The sequence below is a fragment of the Lontra canadensis genome, unplaced genomic scaffold (assembly GCF_010015895.1).
Source record: "Lontra canadensis isolate GAN:19392208 unplaced genomic scaffold, GSC_riverotter_1.0 scaffold56, whole genome shotgun sequence".
NCBI lineage: Eukaryota > Metazoa > Chordata > Mammalia > Carnivora > Mustelidae > Lontra > Lontra canadensis.
This window is the reverse complement of record NW_022631050.1, coordinates 10,435,283-10,448,058: the sequence shown is the minus strand read 5'-3', so window position 1 is coordinate 10,448,058 and position 12,776 is coordinate 10,435,283. Positions and strand designations below refer to the sequence as shown.

Here is a 12,776-nt window from a genome sequence, read left to right as displayed (position 1 = left end):
TAGATACACCACATGGGGTACGGCAGAGGACAAGGGTAGAATAGCGAGGGGAACCCATGGGTAATCTGCCTAGCACTACCAACCACAGCCCGTATGGCTTCCATGACAATGATTTGAAGAGATTTTGGTGACTTGACAGTGAGGCGAACAGTGGTAACACAGGCAAATAAGTCCTGTATTGAGAGATTTTCATTTATAGGAATTGATACTGATGACCATTTGGAGCCATTTAACATTTCTTATTACATTGTAGGTCATACATAAAAGCAAAAGGAAAAGGAATCTTCCCCTAAATCTACCATGCAGAGAAAATGAAAGTAAATTTTCATGTGCGTTTTTTAAGATTTTCATTTATATCTGTAGATAATATCATTTTTTACTTCCAAAATGAAGTTATGCTGTAAATATTGTTTCAAAAGCTGCCTTTTACACTTCAGATATTGAGGCATATATTGTACATATACTTGCTATGTTGAATATTACACTGGGTGCCAAATACTTGGCTTTAACTGCATTGGCTGATTTCAAACTCATCACAGCCCTCTGGTCCAAGTATTGGAGTTACCCTCATTTTACAGATTAGGACACTGAATCTCAGAAAAGTTGAGGAATTTGCTCAGGATCACACAGTCAGTGATAAGAGCTCTAAGTTGATCAAAATTCTCTCAAACCTCAAGGCTCTGACTTCTGTCAGTGCACTAAACTATTCAGCTAATAAATAATTTCCTACAGTAGCATATTGGGGGCCATAAAGGCTTTGTTATGCCATCATCACTATTTATTTAACTCAACCCCTATTGTTTCTTATTCGTGTTGCCGCTTCTTTACCTTGCTTTTTTAATGACTATGCACTGAAGATCCTTGCAGGTAAAACTTTTCAAGATCCTTACATTTTTCCTTTGTATAAATTGCAGAAATGGAAATGCTGGGTCAAAGAGTTTGTAGATTTCAGGTGTTTGATAGATATGGCCACATTACCCCTTCCAGAAATGTTGTAAAATTTAAGTATCTGTAGAATCTGAAGACAATTTATATGTGAAATCTAAAAAAGAGAAAGAGAGAAAGAAATCAACCAACCAATCAATCTAAAGTGAAAACAAAAAACAAAGCTCATAGATAGAGATCGGTAGCTGCCAGAGGTAGAGATTGTCAGATGCACAAAATGGTGGAAGGGATTAAAAGGTAAAGATTTCCAGTTATAAGATAAATAAGTCTTGGGATGTAATATACAGCATGGTGATTACAATTAATAATATTGTGTTGCATATCTGAAAGGTGCTGAGAGGGTAGATCTTAAAAGTTCTCATCACAAGGAAAGAAAGACTCTTGTAATGATGTACATTACATCATTGATGTAACGTAATAGACATTAACTAGATGCATTACGGTGATCATTTCACAATATATGCAAGTACCGGTTCATTACACTGTGACCTGAAACTAATATAATGCTACATGTCAATTATATTTCAATAAAAAATTAAAAAAATATATAGTCAATTTTCCTGCATGTCAGGAGAGAATTTTGTAATTTTAAAAAATATGTGTTTTGCAATTAATGGTTTAAATGAGTCCAGTATTTGCTTTATCTTGCAATGCTTTGTTAAAATTATGAGTTTGAAAGGTTGGGAGGATGTGTGTGTTTGGACTTTTATTAGTTTCATTGTTTGGTCTTACTGATCCACAAGAATTCTTCATTTTACTAAATGCATAAACAAACAAATGTTCATAATGTCAACAGCTCTTAATGATTATAGTAACACTACTAAAAGTTACAGGTGTGTGTAATGATGGTATAACATTTTCAGTATAGGCTTATTGGTTATACAGGCTTAGGTATGTCTGACTAAAAGGCACAATGAACCACACCAGTTGGCTTCTAAAGTTGTAAGTTTGACTTGCCTAACTTACTAACTGCATATAAGAATATCTTGAACTTGGGGAATCTACTTTTTTTTCCTGTGTGATATAAATTAGTTTTCACAGTGCAACTCTACATGGTACAAAATACTTCATTTTAATTTATCAATTCAAACATATTTTGGGGAACCATTTCTGTGCCAACCATGGTGCTGGGGAAGTCAGAGAAATGGAGAGTAGAAGAAAACCTGCAAATAAAATTTCTGCCCTTAAGGAGTAAATTGTCTATAAAAGAATCAGATCTGCCAAAAGATAATTATAAGATGGCTGGATAAAGATCTAGATAGGCATCTGCTCAAAGTGCAAAGAAGAATTCTAGGGGCAGTGCAGAGTCATGCTGAGCTGTCTGAAGCTATATGGATCTAAGAGTTCTTATACGAAGCAAAACACCAAACAGACATGTGCTTTTCTGGGCTGGGTCAAATAATATAGGTTTCAATGTATCCCTGATTACAGAGTAGTAATATCCCAGTTGGAACCCACATAGGGTTGAAGACCCAGAAATTTGTGGTTGGAGCTCCATGTAAACAGGAAGAGCTTTAATCATGTATGGACTTCAAGTGGAAAGAAAGCAGCAGACGCCATGAAGGATGTATTATATATTGAATTCTTAAAAAAAAAAAAAAAAGAAAAAGAAAAAGACAAGAAATTGCATTCTTGTGATCCAGCATGGAAATGGTTCAACACGAAGTCCTGTGTTGACCATCCTTGGAAGATTCTTTCCAAATATGACAAGTTTGCTCTGATGCAGATGCTGAGTTCCCTCCCAAGGCCCCAGACATCCCACATCTGGTTAAATCACACCTACAGTTCAGGAAGCACTGCTGTGAAGTCCAGATTCCCTGGGATGTATGAAAGGGACTTAAACAATGACAAAGTCAAAGCTTCATAAAGCTTTATAGAGCATTCTAAGGCTCCGAAATTATCTGTGTAATATGAGGCTGTGGCAGAGAAGAGAACAATGAATTTGACTTTCAGAGCCCAGATTTGAGTCCCATTTCTCATTAGATTGCTGTGAGGTTTGGGACAGATGACTTCAACCCCCTGAGCCTTATTTTCCTTCCCTGAAAAAAGGTAAGATGATTACCTTTACCAAGACTACTTCACAGAGGTAGAAAAAAGAAAATACTTTATGTGTATCAGTTAGTTTATAAGCTCTCTAAAAGTATTTTTTGATCATTGCCTCCCACCCTAAGGGGGGGGGAAATGCCTCCCTCTTTCCCCCTCCACTTTGTGTCCATTTTCTCTGGGTCCTTCTACAAATGAGCTCCTTGGAAAGAACATCTGTATTCATCAGCTCCAATTCCTCTTATTCCATTCTCTTCAGAACCCACCCAGCCATACTGCTTTCTGTGTATTCAGATCTCTGACCTCATCTCCCTCCACCTCTCAGTAGCATCTGTGCCATCTGGCCTCCCTCTTCTCCTCAGAAATCTTCTGCACTTGGATCTCAGACAGCATGGCACTCACCTAGTGTGGGCCACCACTCCAGCTGCTGCTTCTCCATCTTTTGTCTTGGTTCCCATGGAACCAGAGAGAAGTAGTGGGTGGTGGGAGTAGAAAGAGTAGTCTGCTCCAGGTACAGATGGTAAAGAGACACACTGTCTATAGAAAATGTAAATGAAAAATACTCTTCATTATTACCATGTGCTGAGGATTCTAAACAATTTCAGTGAAGATCTCTCTACTGGTATAGAACTGCCCCCACCATGCCCCTTTCCCTTTGGTACACTGTTGACTGGGTTCTTCTCACCTTCCTAACCCAAAATCTTGCAGTATCCAGGTCAGCCCCTCAATCTCTCACTTACTTTGTTTCTTTGTTTCTTTCTTTCCTTCTTTCTTTCTTCTTCTTCTTCCTTTTTTTTTTTTTTTTGGTGTATACTAACTCCTTTGAAAATCTTATTTAATTTCATTGATGTAAATATCATGTATATATTGGTGACTTTTTGTCTTCAGTTCAGATATCCTCATTGAATCTCAGATTTGTATATAAACTCACTAATCCACATCTCCAACTTAACCTGTCTAAAAGTAATCTAATGTTCCTTCAAAACTTGTCCCTGCCACGGTCTTCTCCATCTCAGATAGAAGGCAGTAGTAGTACTGGTACTGATAGAAAGCCAGTTGCTCATCAAAAGCCTTGGAGCCATCCTTGGCTCCTTCCTGTCCCATTATTCACCATTCAATCCATCTCAACCATAAGATGCAAACACATGTCCTCATCTCTGCCATTACCAACCTGTCTAAGCTTCCACATCACTTATCCAGATTATAGCAGTAACTCCTTTATGAACCCCCCTGTTTCTGCCTGGCTTCTCCCTACCCCACCCTCATCTATTCTCAACACACAGACCAAGGACTTCCTTTGAAATGTAAGTTAGACCATGTCATTCCTCTGTCCAAAAATCCACAAATGGCTCTCATTTTACTCAGAGTGAAAGTCAAAGTCCTTATTGTGTCTTGCAGAGCCTGCATTTCACTGTCCCCTTCCCCACCCCGCCATCATCCTTCTAGCTTTATTTCTAACGATTTTTCTGCTCAGTCTACTCTCTGCGATATACTTTAAAGGGACAGGCAGATATGCTTCTGTTTGGGGACCTTTACCCTTGCTACTCTAGATGTGTGGACCACAATTTGCCCAGTTATTTACATAACACATTCCCTTGTATCATTAGGATCTTTACTCAAATAACAACTTATTTCTCCTCAAGCACCCTCTCCAAAATCTCAACTCTCCAAGACTTCCTATATCTTTCCCTATTTTTTCTCTATATCTCATATATTCTATATTTTACTGATTGATTTATTTTTCATCTGTCTCATGAGACATGGAAGCTACTTGGGGGCAGAGATTATTTATTTTTGTTCATTGTAGAGGTTTTCCCAAACCCTAGAATCCATATTCAATAAATAGTTTTGAAAGAATGAAACTTGAAGTGATGTTTGTATTGAACAGATATTCAATGGATACCTTTAAATGAATCTCTGTGCCACGTCACCTGTGTACTTCCCTTCAAGCACAGGCCTTTGAGATGTGGGTACAAAGCTGATCCAATCTCACAGACAAACATGTGCATGAAAATCAGAACAGTTTGGTCAATTACATAAACACCTTGTGGTATGTGTGGAAACATTGTTCTGGTGACTGGTGGAGTCCTTCACAAGACCAGAACCTTCCCTTCGGTCCATCAGGAATGCTATAAACCACAGTGAAGCCTTCAAATATTTGCGGAATTCTCCAGCAGTGTTTTAAGGAAAGAGCTGAGGACTAGGACATCCAAGAACCTTCATAACTATTCCTTTGGTGGGGGTGACTGCTTTCCAGACCAAAGGAAAAAGCTTATCAGCTAAAAATAACACTCTATATCTCACAAGAACTTATGCACATCACTTTTACAACTTTCAGATAACCCAGAAGAATAAACTTGCTCTAAAAAAAAAAATAAATAAATAAATCTTAACCTTTTCCTCCCACCAAGTATCCCTTACAAGTTCTCAACATATTTTAAAAAATATTTTAATCCATCTTTGTAATTCTTCTGTATATTACCACTTTGCCTCGGTCCCTAAGCAGCTGATACTGTCTACCATGTTTAGAAGTGTTCGGTTCTGTTTTTTTCCTCTTAATTTTTTTCGGAAAACCTAAAGCTAAACTTAGTGGTACCTACATGGATGTTCTGTCACTGCCAAGGTATGGACTTGGGTAGCCATGAACTTGGATTAAATGTCCGGTCAATAGTTTTAATGTTCCTTGAATCCACCACGTTGTGCCTCCTCTGAAGCCCTTAGCTTGTCACTCAGCACCCGAGATCTGGTACAGACCCACCTTTCTAGCTTCAATCTCCCTCCATCCCACTGGCCCTATATGCACCCACAACGAATACTCTCTCTCTCAAGTACACTTCAGATAGCACTGAATGAGTTTATTTAAATTCTTCTTTTGCTAGAAACTCTTCCTACCTCTATCTGTACAAAGCCCAAGTCAAATACCATTTCTTCCTTACAGCCATCCTGGTGACAACCTACATAGTTTCCATGAATATCTCTTTACTCAGAAAAACCAACAACATTGGCTTTCTTCTTGTTGTAGCATTTATTATTTTTTATCCTGTATTGTGGTTATTTGTGTAAGCCCCTTTGGGAAAGTGTCTTTGCTCTTCATCCCTAAATCCCCCAACTTAGGATGATGCACACTGTAAGTGATCAAGAAATGATTATTTTATTAGTGAATGGATTACAGAAAATGTATTATTGGGCTCGTGTCCAGAATTTCAGCAATTTGTTCTGTATTCTTTGGGAATGTGGAGCATTGTGTTGTATTCTATGTGCAATCACACATCATAATTTCTTTTCTTATTTTTGTGACATTGATCTATTGAGTAGAGAGTATTACCCTGTGCTTTTCATTTTTTCTCTTGTGGGCACCCAGAGATTGTGCTGCAACCGTGTCAGTAGCTGAATACTTAAGCTTCCTAGTCACTGAGCTTTGACATTTGGTTTAATATACTGGGTTGGTATCAGGGCCAATGGCATGTCCTGCTAAGTCATCATTTCTCTTCCTACCTCGCAAATAATAAGAGGTTAGGACTAAAGAATTAATTTCACCTCCTCCCTGGTGACATTGATCTGTGGCCTGGCCTATCACTGTGTGGAACTAGGTTTCCCCTGACACAGAATGATTTGAGCCCATGACAGATTAGAAGAGACTAGCACTGACAAATGAAAATACATGGTAGCCGAAATCAGGTCCCACAGGCATGTGAATGACTGAGGAATGCATGGTCTGTCTACAAGAAGCATATGCTGCCCAGATATGTTATGTTTTCCATGTGGGTATTTGTACCCACTATATCCAGATCTTCTGATCTTCCTTAAAAATGATATATCTGAACTTTTACAAGAAATTCCCTGGATGTTAGATACTTGCAACCGGTTCAGTTTGGTTTACCACTGCACCACCAACAAAACAAATCTGAATGCTGGACTCATCTGTGGCCACTACCTGCAGCCCCTGGATTAAAGGAACGCTACACCTCAACCCTGCCATTGAACTCCATAATTCTGAATTCAAGATCAATCAGCATGACAACCAGTTAAACCGGGTGATACCTCTCATATCTAAAAGATACAAAGATGTAGATTGGTTGAACAAAATGAAGATGCTGCCATTGCTTGCACGTCTCCTAACCCTACATGTAAGAAGAAGTTCCGGAATTTGGCTGAAACAAATATTGCGCAAGAACCAAGCTAATAAGGAAAGCGTCTTCTCTAGAAAACTCCCCTACTCTCTACAGGGTATAATATTTCCATCAAATGCTAAGAAAAGGCCAAAGTGCTGTAACATGTTTCATTGAAAGGAATCTTAAAGGACATCTGGGTCCAATCCCCCAAATGACACAGCTCCTGCTTCTGCTGAGGGATCCCGGCACTATTCACTATGCATCATGGGCAGTGAAAGAGTAGGAATGTGTGTTTGACTGACAGCTTTAATGATTGCTGGCCTTGTGGCCTTGTGCACATCATGTCATCTTTCTGGGCTTCAGTTTCTCCATTTTTAATACGGTAATTGATTAAGTGACTTCTTCAAGATGCTTATAGCCGGGCACTAAGAATATACAGAAGTCTGCCAAAGACGGTGTAGCATGGCAACCCACTGCATTGTGGTGGGCTCATGGGGATGAATATTAGCACTGTCATAACAAACTCAAACACAGGCACATACACACACACACACACACACTTGCACAAAATATTTCCTTCCACAACTAAGAATGATACAACCTTTTGAGCATGAAGGGAAAATGATAGCTAAAATTAGCATCTTAAAAAATAAACTACATAATCACTGAAGATGAGATTTTCTTAAAACTATAGAACAATGAGTTATAATGATAGCTGTCATAAGAGAGGAAATTGCAGGAGTCAATTTGAAAAGGATTTGGGGGTGTTCCCTCCCCCCCTCATTGAGATCTGTTTTCCACATACCACAGGAAGATGGAAAAGCTAAATATTTCCCCAGGGCTTTTGTGAGCTGTGCCTCATAAGGTTCCTGCTGACATTAGGAGAGTGTCATCCAGCCCCAGATGCAAGCCTTCTCATACAGAGAGTGAGAGCATATTTCAGGCTCCACGGAGCCATTTTCCCACATTTGCATATCACTTTTTGGTTTGCAAGACCTCTTTATATACATATTCTCATTTATTCTCTAGAAGCAGCCCTATCTGATGGAGCCTATATAGCATTATAAGATCTGTCGCGGATGAGTTAAAAAATATCCCTCCCAGCCTGCCTATAAGGAAATAACACCTTTCGTTTCTCATTGGACAGTGCAGGAAGCCCTTTCACTTTTCGTGGCTTTTTGAGATAAGTATGACCTGCTGGGTCATACAAAAGAGGAAGAGAGGGATGCCTGGGTGGCTCAGTGGGTTAAAGCATCTGCCTTAGGCTCAGGTCATGATCCCAGCATCCTGGGATCAAGCCCCGTGTAGGACTCTCCGCTCAGTGGGGAGCCTGCTTCCCCTCCACCTCTGCCTGCCTCTGCCTGCTTGTGATCTCTGTCTGTCAAATAAATAAAATCTTAAAAAAAAAAAAAAGAAGAGGAAGAGAGAAGGAGGAATCAAATCTAATCTTGGCCTTAGCCTGCTGATCTTCCTAGAACAAATCACTTCCAATCACCAAGCCTCTGTTCACTAAGCCATTGAATAGAGAAAATTATACCTATCCTACTGCTTTTATAAGGCAGTTGAGATCAAAATCAATATATAGATAAGTATGTAAAGTAATTTTATAGGCTGAGGAATGCTGGTCTACAAACCTCATCAAACCTGGGCAGTAAGGACGAAGGGAAGACTTTCCTGTGGGCGAGGTGAGCTGCAAGCCTAGACGAACAGCCTGTCCATGGTGGAAGTGACCAAAAAGCCAGGCAAGGGGCTAGGAGCAATTGACACAGAAAGAGAGAGACCCCATCTCCTTGCAGAACCCGGGACAAGCCAGCTGGTCTTACCTGACAAGGCTGTGGCTGACCCTCAAGGCTCTTCTTTCTCTTCTTTGATGAGGGGGACAGAGCACAGAAAGTGGTTGGCTCAGCTGAAGCCCAACACAAGGGTGCCCTTGGGTTGTCACCCCCTGAGTCTGAACCCTACCTCACCGAGTGGACTGCAAGTTAGGAGCCCGGTCTCAAACAAAGGATCCGATGAAAGGATTGAGGATGTTTACAGGGCGGAACTCCACCTGTCAGGGACAGGTTTGTGGGTGGGGCCTTTCTCATTCTAGTGACACACCTCTCTCTCCTCCTCTTCTTCAAGAAGACCTGGATTTTCCTGTCAACTTCCTCTCTGACTGAAATCTTCTCATGAGGTGAACAGGAGAAGCCTCCTATTCTTTCCCTCACGTCATCTGCAGGCTCCCAATTAGCTACAAGGAAGCTTAAGCCTGAAGCTTTCGTTCTATTGTTAGTATTCTCCTCTGAGGACTTGATTTATTGGCTATCTGGGATCCCAAGCATCATTTCCACTTTCCATCAGAGATATAGAGGACATGCAGAGCAATCTGTCTCCGTGAGAAGACAGACCCACGTGCAACACCATCTCTGGTCAGTATTTCTTCTTGAGTGTTTGCCACATGGCATGGTTTTCCGTTCAAGTGTATGTCCCTCTCATTAGACTATGAACCACTGTAGGGAGGTGACCATGTCTTATTCTCCCATACATTCCCCACAATGTCCAGCATGTGGCAAGGACCAAATAAATACATACTGAATGAATGATGATCAAAGAATATCTGCTAATGAGTCCTAATCTGACATGGAAAGGCTTTGTAACCAATGGGAGAGAACCACCAGCTCCTGAGCTGATATTTTTGGTCATCTGTAAACTGGGGATATCATTCCACCTTCAGAGATGTTGCATTTGAAAGGATAAGCATAGGAAGTGAACCTAGGATAAGAGTTGACACAGTAACCACTGCTATAAAATATAATTCCATCATAATTAATTGATCTTGAAACCCAAATAAGACTTTTCTACATAGAAAGTCATTATATGAAGTATGAACAGTAAAAAGACATCATATGTCCGCCAGTCTTTTTACATGCCTCCATAATGTCTAGGACATAATCAATGAGTAGTTAAGTGAGTTATTCAATGAGTAATTAACTGAGCAACCCTCTTGGCCATTCTCAGTTCTCAGTGTAGACAAGGATAGAAAAATGAACTAGACACCGTGTCTGGCATGAAGACTCCAGAAAATAAAATATGTAGAAAGTGATGAGCACCTGAGCACCACAGATAGGATCAGAACCACTGCTGAGGGAAACCCTGAGGAGGGAGAATTCCAGGAAGGCTTCAAGACGGAGGAGACAGCCTTAGCTCTGGGTTGGTAGGAAGAGTTGGCATTCGACAAGTACAGACGATGCAAGTACAGAGATGGACTGTCCCCTCATGTAAATGATTTAAGCCTTCCATACTACCAACCCCAGGATGAAAAGAGGGCTTCACATAAGCAGTATCTAGGTCACTCCACTTCTACACCACAGAACTACAGGGCCATGAGACATGATTTCAAGACAAATATTATTTCCACTCAGCCATGGTATCTTTCTGGTACTCAGCGGAGAAGAAAGTGGCTGAGAGGTGCAGGATCCCAGCCTGGGACCAAGTCATGCATCGCTGTTTGAGACACGTTGTTTTAAAGGGCAAGAGATTCTGAAAAGACATCTATGTCCACGGGGCAGCTGAGGATCACCAGGCTTCCAATGGCCACAAGATGCTTCTCCCAGCCCCGCTGTGCTCCAGCCACCCTGCAGCCTGCAGTAATGGGAGGCGACAACTCTATAGCCAGAGAGGAGGGCACAGCCATTGAAGATTGTCCCATAAAAATCCTAGGCTCTGGACCCTCTTTGCCACTCCCTGGAACTAACTGGCAAGTAGCTATGTTCTTCCCTGGCCTCAGGTGGCTCTTCTATGCAATGGGAATTCTAACACAGACCCCACACACCTGCCCAGGCTGGCGAGGGAGAGCATGAGATTCTGGAGATGAGATGAGCTTTGTTAATGCTAAGTCCTGCTGTGAATGTGCAGCACTGTCACGATGGGACATATGATGACATGTGGGATTTACCTCGCCTCTGCTGGCTTCAGGGATAGCGAAGGCTGTGTGCAGGTGTCCTGGTGGCTGACAAATTCCACCACCAAGGAACCGAGAATCACAGAACCATTTTTACCAGAGAAGCACTTAGCCATCATTTCTTTTGATACCTGGTCCCTTCTCTCTCTTCTGTGATGGCCTTTACAGTTCCCTTTTTACTTTAATCCTGCTGTCACTGACAGAAAATGTAAGCTGTTGCTTATTTGGGTCAGGAAACATGGGTTTATTAGATCTCCCCTCCAGCCATTTTGCAGGGGGGACAGGGTGATCCTGATGACTCTAGCTGCCCTCTCCCTGACTTCGGCAGGGTGGCTCCCTTACAGCCACGGCCCGGGCAGCAGATGGGTGGGAGAAAGGACAGGTCAGCATGGATCCTCACCAGGTCTGAACCAGAACCCAGGGCTTCCTCCTCATGCTGAGAAGGACTGACACACAGGCATACACCCTGGAGGGTAAATGGGTTGTGTCTGTAGCAATCCCGCATCCCTGCTCCCCAGCCCTACCTCCTCCCTAGGAGTCTTTTTGTAAAGAGGAACACGGGGATGATAGCCAGACACTGAAAGACACTGCTGTCAGAGCCAACAGGAACCTGCAGGCAGGTTACCCGCTGAGGAATGTAGGCAACATGAATTTCCCTTTCTCTTGAGTCCTACAGCACACAGCAGGCTTCACTAGCGTCACTCTCCACTGTGGTTAGTCTTCTCCCCTGATCCTTATCTGTCTGCTCTCTTTACAAGGAAGGAGCCTTGTCTAAAACATTGTTTTTGGGACCTAGTACAGGACAAAGGCAATAGGGGTGCTCAAGAGATATCTGACAGAGGGAAGAATGGATGGACAGACCGATAGATGGATGGATGGATAGATGGACAGACGGACAGACAAACACACAGGTGTATGAACTACTCTGCTCCCCTCTGTGGCCCAACAAGGCCCGGCCACTGGAGAAACGACAAGCAGGAGGAGAAGCACGACGCTCCCCTGTGATTTTGACAGGGGACTAAATTCAGCCCAAAGCATCTTTCTTCCTCTCTCTATTTACTCTGGACAATCTGTCCCTTATCAGATGAGCTCAAGGCTGGTTGGAAATATGCGTATTTTATTTGACAATATCTTCTTCTTCCAGTTTTGTTTTGCCGCACAGACATTTGTCTGTTTTGCTGTATGTTGTGTATCAGATAGGACTCAGACAAACTGCTCTGGCTTTCTCAACTGTTTTGTTTTCTCCATTCAGTTATCATTGATCACATTTCCCTTCCTGCATCTCACTCTCGTTCCCCAATTCCAATTTCACCCACAGTGAGAAAGAACAATTCCATGGATACCCAGCTCTATCGAGGACTACAGAGGGCACCGACGTTACAAGGCCAGAGAACCGGTCCCCAGGCCGCACAACCTTCCATGGATCACCTTTCCCGGCTTCGCCCGCTTCTTTGCAAAATAAAGTCTGCTCTTGACTGCCGCGGCATCTGTGTGGCAAAGCTTGAAACTCTCTGGCCACCAAGCCGCACTAAGGCTTGTGCCATTTTTCACATTCACTGCAACCGGGGAAGATTTCTCATCTTTAGCTTTGGTTCAAGGCAATGGTCTGGTGTCTGATGGACTAATGAAGCCCCCCCCCCCCACTAACTCTCCCTCCAGATCCCCATCCTACTCCCTGATCCAACCCACCCAGGGTGGCTTCCTGGGCAAAGAGCCCACGCAGAAGCCCAGAG

The 12,776-nt window shown here is 42.1% G+C and overlaps 1 protein-coding gene across 3 annotated transcripts in view; it reads right to left on the bottom strand.

Annotated features, from left to right (window-relative positions):
- The window catches only part of TPRG1 (tumor protein p63 regulated 1), a 194,699-nt gene that overhangs the window by 136,698 nt on the left and 45,225 nt on the right, over positions 1-12,776 (bottom strand). The window contains exon 1 of one of the 3 annotated variants that reach the window (XM_032875628.1): positions 8,924-9,100. The exons of 1 other annotated variant lie outside the window; for it this stretch is intronic. The gene's annotated coding sequence lies outside the window, so the exon portion shown is untranslated. Of the gene's footprint in view, positions 1-3,390; positions 3,719-8,923; positions 9,101-12,776 lie in introns of those variants that run through there. One more of the 3 variants, XM_032875629.1, reaches the window with a different exon arrangement.